Below are 8,943 nucleotides of genomic sequence, written 5' to 3'. Positions count from 1 at the left end.
GTATTTTTCGAAAAGTTCATTTAAAAACAAAAATCAAAAAAAAAATGGTCCCCAAAAGTCACACAAAAGTTATTGCTATTTGAAAAATAAAAAGGCTATTTTTTTGAAAAATTCTATAACTTTGTTTGAAGTTTGGATCGATAAACATATTTTGGAAAGTAAATTTCTGCACAATAAGAAGTTTTTCTGAAAGGGTAGTAACAGGATGGATAAGTTTCAGCAGAAACCTAAAGGGGCAGTTCTGGTTCAAAATGTGGTCGATGTTTGGGAATAAATATCTCCATATATTCCATTATAGGGGTAATCCGACGTTTTATTTTGAGTATTACGAACTTCGTGCCAAAGTTAATGTAACCTGTACACGGTCTTGAAAGATGTAGCAACATCAAAACGGGAGCCTTCATAAGAACAAATAAATATATTGCTTTTGAGAGATTTTATGGAATTGTTGCAGAGCAGTTCATAACATTTGCATGTTATATTGTTCAATTTTTAAATATATTTATACATTTATTTATTTAATGCATTAATAAAGAATTGATAATCAATTATTGCACTCACTTGTATTTATCAACCTCGTAACCGCGAAATTTAAAAACAAGACTCCTGCTGTCACTTTAGGATCGTTTACTGCGGCAGTTGCCAACCTGTTAAAAAATTTATATGTTTTTATTTAATGAAAAATCAATTTTGTATGACTAGAGGACTAATTTCTGTCAATTTGTATCTCATATTTATATTAAAAAAATTTAAATATTATCTCGTATTTATATTAAGCGTAAATATATCATATTAAAGAAATGTGAAAATGAACGTTTAATCGCGAGGTGTTAATCATAGCCCTAATTAAAAGTAATTTGGTGATAATTAACTGGTAAATTAAAAGAAAAAGTGGAGAGCAAATCACACGTAGTGTTGTGTTATATCAAGGGATGACGAGACGAATTGATTCCAGCTGTGTTAGCGATATCTCGTCAAAGCAAACTTGATAACAGTAGTTTCGTTTACTATCTTAGAATAAAGTGCTTTCCGAATATAACGTTCGAAACCGAAAAGTACAATACAATAAATAATAACACTAGATTTTAGAAAAAAAGTATATACCAAAATAACCAATTTTCCGCCTACTTTGTACAGTTTAAAGATGAGCCCTTTCAATGAGGTATATAATCGGTTCACAATTCGTCTTAACTGTCATGTGCTAAATAAAACTTTTGTTTAATTTTACCAATTGACTTAACGCCGCATTTAGCATAATGCGATATCCAAAATTGTATCAATTTTGCCCCTCCCCATATTTCCAATACATGTTTGTATTTATGATCCTCTGATCGAATATTGAAATCAATACAAGTTTTTTCTATGCTGCAGTTATTTTTCCTGGAGGCGTCCTTAAGGGAGTATTCTAGTCTAGAAATAATAAAACAGATAGCCATATGCAAAATTATAAACTAGTTTATTTCGAAACTGTCTTTTTCAAAAAGATAAACAAGATTTTTCAGATTTTATTGACTGACTTTTTCCAGTATTCTTGTAATGTTAATAAATAACTATTAAAACAAGGATGGTAAAACAAGTAAGTAGGGGTTAAGTTCGGGTGTAACCAAATGTTTTATACTCTTGTAATTTGCCAAGATCAAAGCCAATGAAATACCTTCAAGCGCATACATTTATAACTTATATTGGGTCTAGAGCAAGTTTTCACCAGATTTGATCTGTTTTAGATATAAAGATACACTTTTATTAGAAAAATACGCTAACTCAACTTTATTATAATCACTCAGACATTTGCCGATATATCTATAATATAACTCACAGCCTATTTTTATTCTCTGAACTTTTGGCTTAGTGCTTCTTCAAATTCCAACGATAAAAGGAAATTCGACACTGTTCTTGGTAGTACCCCGCCTAACAAGGTGATAGCGCTTAAGGGGGTATTCTGGTCTAGGATTTAGAAAAAATCGATTTTTTTGCATATTTTGAAAGTTTGGACTTTCAAAAATATGACCTTGGATGGATTTTTCAAAATTCGACTTATTTTCGGAGATAAAGACGATTTTGTGACGAGACGTCCGTATTCACTAGAATTGTCTCCTAAACTTTAAACGCGTTTTTCTCGAAAAAATTTTTTTGATGTGGTTGACATGATATCTCAAGTTCTACTGAACCAAATCCTTTGAAATTTGATATATATCTTCTTTATACAATGCTCTATCGTGTCTGCCTTGGATTTTCGAAAATTGTGATTTAAAGTATTTTTGAAAAATTCGAAAAGGTCGAAAAAATCGCTTCAAACACAAAATTTTTTTTCAAGTCGACGCCATTTTATTTTTTTTTAAATTGTCAATCCGATAACGACATCCTTACTAATGAAGAATCTTCGGATTTGGTTGTATCACAGTAAATTCGGTGCGAAAGCAATTAAATGCCGAGAGCCGTGTAATTTTGCTCTATTGAAGAAACCTTTATTGGGCCGCTCGCCTGCCACGGTAGTAGTTTTTGTCCGAATTGGAAATTTTTAGATAATAAAGTGGCCATTCTCAAGCGCTCTATTCGGGCAAAGTTGTATCCCAATAGATTCATTAGTACTCGAGTGAAAGAATCAGATGAAATTTAAAAGTCGGTTGTATGGAAAGTAGGCGTGGTTGTAGCCTGATTTTGTTGGTTTTCGCAGAATATATGAAGAAATCTCAGGGCAACATTAGATACCAAATTTATTTGATACCGATTCAGCAGGTTCTGATATATGACTTTTCATCTAGTTGTGGGTGGTGTATTGTATCTTAACTGGTTTAGGTAATATGTACATTTAGCCTCTTAGAGAACGAGTCAACCACCATTTTGTACGCTTTTTAGACAACAGGTGCCTCTTTCTACGGCGATTCTCTGTGTCAAATTAAGGTTATATATCTTTGCTTAGTGCTTAGTTATAATACTTTATACGTTTTCGGTTAATGGCGTTTTGTGGACGTAGTAGTTGTCCGATTCCGCTCATCTAAGAACTTGTCCTCACATTTACCAAGTTCCAAGTTACAACTTGCTTAGATGGACGAACGGACGGACGGACAGATGCACAGACAGACACCCTTTTGAATGTCAACTCGTCTCATCATCCTATTCATTTACATATACCAATCCAAACAATCGTTGGATGAACAAAACGATTGTACCATGTAGTAGCATGTTGCAAGAGAATAAGAAATGAAAAAGTCACCTTATTTATGTTAGAGGATTGATCTGCCAAGTCATGCTGTCTCGGATTGCCCGCAAATTGTGACCAAGGGTAAAGGTAAGTGTACCGTTAGGTTCATAATGGTCTGCTTTCAATAAGCAGTTTATAGGGTCAATTAGATTTCTTATTTTTATATACTATATTAAATTTAATTCTTCTAGCTTTTATAGGCAATGTGGAACAAGAGAGTTTAGTTTGTGCCCCATATTTTTATAAATTAGCGTTTTTTAAATGGATTAAATGAATGCCTTACATAATCTCCCTGCATTTCAGCCTGTTTTAAAGATAAACAATTTCAGACACGCTTGATACAAACAATGATGATAAAGCTATTCAAACGATGATCACACACCATTTGTGGGCAAATATGATTGAATGAATTCACATTATAACTTTATTACAACAACCGAGTGGACAATAAGCCATTCAAGCCAACGTGAAGCGGCAAAAGCATTAATCAATTTGAATACAACAGAGCGTGATAGCCAGCGTGTATCTGCGGGTATGATACCTGTATTAAATAATATTGCCAACATACAAATTACAAAATTAAAATATCATCATCGCTAATCGTATTGTCATTATCACAATAGCCATTCGTTGCTTTTGTAATTACAGGCACACTCAGTGCTGCCAACCACGCTAAAAGGCGTATATTTCACTTCTGGTCATTTTGTAATTTGCAATTAAAACGTTTGACTGGTCATTGATGATTTCACACTTACAAAAATAGTTTGCCAAGCAGTGTCTGCCTCGACGTGCGGTCGTTATTATTTACCAATGTTTGTATGTATATTATATTTTAAGGCTTTTAAGCTTTTTCAAAGTGCAGACTTCCTTACACAAGTGTGAACATTTCCTGATTCCGCTAGGTCATGCGTATTTTAAGTAAATGACTATTATCTACTTTAAAGAGTTATTGTTTACCTAGTGTATTTGCATGTCTGAGTACTTAATAGGTACTTACAGGCGCTTTCATACAAATTATTATATAATCTGAATATGATTTTTTCCGGCTCTCTGATGTAATATCACCATATATTTCGGGATTTGGCAAACCTAGAGCTGCAATCTTACTACTCACAACTTTATCAAAATTTTGACATTTTCAGTGACATAAACTGTTTTTTTCGCTCAAGAAATGGAAATAAATCGAGAACATTTTCCCACGAGTCTAAGTGTTATAATTAATATTACGTTCAAAATTAGATGAAACTTGTTATATAACTCAATATCTTTTTACTTTTATTAAAAATTGTTAAATTATTGTATTTCTCATAAATATGTGAGCGTGCATGTACTTTAATCTTCAGCGATTACTTTCTATTATATAAAATCCCCAATAAGAGGATGAAGCTTTCATCCTCTCCTCGTTAATGTTAGCGAGTGGAAATACTTCAACGAATGTTAAATCCTTATTCTAAATACAAATGTACCCCATAAGACGAAAATGAAATCAACGAATTCTGAAAATTTATTTTTAGTACTAAAAAGTATTCAATTATATTTTCACTGGAAATACCTTTTTAAAAATAAACTCATCGGATATGACGGCAAACACAACTTAGTATATACATATGTATAAGTGTATGTGAGCCAATTATTTATAACTCCAACAACAAGTACTACGTTTGATGAAAGCATCCCCAAATAAAATATGTAATATCCAACCGTGTGCTCTTCAACTCTGATGGCTGGCAAGGACAGCAACTTCTTATCATTTAGACATCCACAGCTCAAGTGCAGGAAATAAATATTTATAAATGTATACATAAATTATTTTCAATCTGATATTCATTAGTGTTAAGTGAGTTTTATTTGCAGCAAAATTAATGCATGTATTCAGGCGCACACGCACCAACACATTCAATCAGACACATACATATAAATCAGGGACTAGAATGAGGTTAGAAAAAAATTTGTTAGCAACAGCCTTGAATTTATATTGTGAAATTTATGTAAACATATATATATGTATATATATATATAAGGATGTATATATCAACAAATATAAAGAGATATATGTTTGTAATCGTACGTAGTGTAAGTATATCAGGCTCGTAAACGCGCTGACACACAGTTGCTTTCTTTCTTCGAAATTTCGCAAAACAAAAGTGAGTTGAAATTTGTTTGTATGTGTGCTGTAATCATATCAGATGAGTAAACAAATGTGTGTGCTTAGGAGCTAAAACAAAAAAGTATACTTATACACATATATTAAACCAAATATATGGGAAGTCTAATCAAAAAGTTTACGTATTTAAATGATTTTATTGGTACGTACACGAGTGCATATTAATTTTATAACATCTCATCAGAATTATACATACATACGTTACACAGTGACTCAAAATATTGTGTTGACGGTGAATTTGAGTGAATTTGTTTGTATTCGCGACACTAGCAGATTTGTTCATTTTGAAGAACACATATCTGAAAACTAAGGAAAAGGGTCAAATTGGCGTATTGCTGTCGATACTCGTGCTAAAGGCTTCGCACCCAATAGTTAGAAAACTATTTCGCACGGAAATTAAAAAAGAATGAATGATAAATAAACACTAATCTAATTCACTCGAAAAGGCTATCTATTAGACGTCGGACAATGCTGTTACTGGACTATGTAACTAGAGAAGAATTTACTTAATTCCCACTAAAGGTATGGAATTAGCCTTTAATGACTTATCGTCTTCGTTTATTGTATCAATGAAGCAAAAAAATAAAATCTCAGTGCAGCTTTAGGACTGGAAAATCAGTCTGAAAGATGTTTCACACCAATAAAAGTTAAAAAAACTACAGCACTTTTTGTCGATTCAAACATTGGATAGGTCATATCGTCGGACTGGATGAAAACACTGCAGCTCTCAGAGTTTTCGACGCAGGACCAGGCGGAAAGCAGAGGAAGAGAGAGAACTCCACTCCGTTGAAAAAATTAGGTGGAGAAGAACCTGGATACACTTAGAATCTTCAATTGGTGCCAAAGCAGTGATAGGCGCGCAGTCGTAAACTCATAATTAAGTCTAATGACTGAGAATTGCCACGAAGCATAGACGTGACCAGCTGAGTCCATCTGTCTCTCTGTATACAAGCGAACTAGTCCCTCAAGTCTCCGAAAAAGCTACGATCTCCAAAGAATCATGACAAATATATTTGTATACCCTTTTATGCTTAAAAAAATTCACATCTATTGGTATTACAACTTGGGTGCAGCCGAAGTTAAGTTTTTTCTTGTTTTTGTTTGAAATAGCCATTGACGACTTCATGAAATTTACCGATAATATTTGCGATCACATTTGAGACACACTGTACATGATGACGCTTATTCGACTGTTCGTAATGGTATCAAAATTTTATTAATGTCCTACGAATAAACATGAGGAACAATAAAAAAAGACAATAACAACTACAAACGATCATTGCAAACGGAAGCCAGTACTTGAGTAAGCCGGAAAAGGAAATGCTACTCATACCAACGAAAAAAAGAGACGATGGAGAGAGGAAAAAAAGATAAAAATTAAAAACCAAATAAAAGGAACGCAAAGAATATATAAAAGTTCGTTAACAATGGCAAACTGATAAGCATAACTTACGCTGCAGTGGCATGTGCAGAGTGATAACGGTATAACGCCTTCGGAAAAACTTCGCTATACAACAACCTCGATTAAGGTCACACTTTATGTATATACATCTATATACAGACATGTAGGTGAGCAGGTGCTTTGCTATAAAAACGACTGTGCGCGTGCGTTTGTGTATATGTATGTGTGTATTATTGCCAAAAGTTTAGCTTCGAAATGAGGCATACATTTGAGGCACGCAGACAGGCACAATGTTTTCAGCATTTTTTGCACATATTTTTATAACTTCCTCTTCTTGGGAATTCTTTTGTTTCGCACATGAATTGAGTTATTCAATCAAAAAAGGAAAATTGCGCAAAATTCATTTATAAAAACAAAAATAAAAACGAACTCATTTTGATCGGCCTTTGCAGGCAAATGTCAGTTTGAAACGCGTTTTTTTATTTTGCTTTGCTTTGCTTTGCTTTATTTTTTACCATTAATACACACATACATGCACACAGTATATGATGGCAGATAATTTCGTAATAAATAAATGTAATAAAAACTTCTGTAATCAATTTCAATTTTAATGTTTTTCTGTCGTTTTTTTTTTCTTCTTTTTCTTTCATTGCGTGTGCGAGTCCTTATAGTTTTTGTATTTGATGGTGTGATTTGGGCTTAACTTTAATGCCATAAGATAAATATTAGTCGGCGAATTTTTAAAAGAACAATTCATGCAATAGTTCTCATTTAAGAAAACGATTTTTCTAACAAAGCAATTTCGATGTAGTCTATTTTAAATATTATTATTTGGGTGCTGAAGCAGCATACATTTTTACAAGCTACTGATTAACTTAAGTAATCTACTTACTGTAGAAGAGTACAGAGAATGGAAAAAAATGTTATACATATTTAAATGTTAACAAAAGAAATGTGATTGAATAATTTTGGGAGGTTCGGAGAAATCCCAGGTATACAAACTGGGATATCTATAGGCAGATACTTTTAGCCAAGAGACTTAGACCTTGCGCGTATAACTCGCATGCAGAGCTTGAAAAAGGCGTGAATGTATTTACGAATTCCCTAAATACAGCTCTTCACTACACATGTCCTAGGCTGCAACTCTAGCACAAAACCAAGCCTTCTTGGAGGAACGAAAGCTTGAGTCTTGCAGAAGCAAGTACGGGAATGCTTCAACTAGCCTATGCAGAAAGCTAGGGCAGTTGGAACGAATACAAAGATCTTCTAAGGGACTACCAGAAGTGGGTGTCCATGACAAAGTGAGAATTCTGGAATAATTTTTGTGGTGCCTTTGAAAATACCCACGAGTTGGCGAGACTTAGGAATCTGACATCCAAAATCTCTACCTGGTCTGATCTAATTCGCAAAATTAGCCGTAGAATGGACGGACAACTGCCAGAACTCATTTGGAGACTTAGTCAGTGTGCACTTTCCAGGCTGTAAGGACGCGCAAATTTGAAGGGAGTAGTACGGTAAACTTTCCCGAACACATCTTTACGGAGAATAAAATAAAATGAACAATCCGCTCATTCTACTCATACAAATCTTCCGGTACGGACGGAATTATTCTAACAATGCTATAGTTTATCCGTGCCTTGGCCAAAGGCGATTTTTAGGGGATACATGAAGTTCAGCTATGTGTTACACCCATAGAGAGAGTCTAGGATTGTTTTCATACCAAAGGCAGGTAGAAAAAATTCGACTTATTGAAAAGAGTTTAGGTCTGTAGTATAAACTTAACTTCCTTCCTATTGAAAATGCCAGAGAAAATCTAGGGCGTGCCCGTTAGCATATACCAAAGGCAGATCAGTAGAAACTACATTCCAAATATTGGTATTTAGTATCGAACGAGCTCTTGAATATAAGAAATACGGTTTAGAGCACTACTACGGAACATTTATGGAGTGTTCAACAACGTTTCTACAGAATCTATTTTTAATAGTATAAAATCAATAGAGTTAATCTTGCTATATAACGCTGGAACGCAGAACCTTCTTGAACTCTAGAATGATAAGAGCAAAATGGAAGGACGCTAGAACGATCAAGGAAGTCTGTAAAGGTACTCCGCTTCTGTGGACATTAGTAGTGATTAAACTCCTACGAAACTTGGATGACAAGGCCCCTTAGATGGTG

At 33.9% G+C, this 8,943-nt stretch overlaps 1 long non-coding RNA gene across 1 annotated transcript in view; it reads right to left on the bottom strand.

Moving 5' to 3' along the window:
• Positions 1-560: 560 nt before the first annotated feature.
• Positions 561-8,943, bottom strand: part of LOC125778454 (uncharacterized) — a 123,200-nt gene continuing 114,817 nt past the window's right edge. The window contains exon 3 of the long non-coding RNA XR_007422724.1: positions 561-647. This is a non-coding gene — a long non-coding RNA (uncharacterized LOC125778454). The remainder of the gene's footprint in view (positions 648-8,943) is intronic.

The sequence above is a fragment of the Bactrocera dorsalis genome, chromosome 4 (genome assembly GCF_023373825.1).
Source record: "Bactrocera dorsalis isolate Fly_Bdor chromosome 4, ASM2337382v1, whole genome shotgun sequence".
In the NCBI taxonomy this organism is placed as follows: Eukaryota; Metazoa; Arthropoda; class Insecta; order Diptera; family Tephritidae; genus Bactrocera; species Bactrocera dorsalis.
The sequence above is the reverse complement of the archived record's forward strand: the minus strand, read 5'-3'. Positions and strand labels throughout refer to the sequence as shown.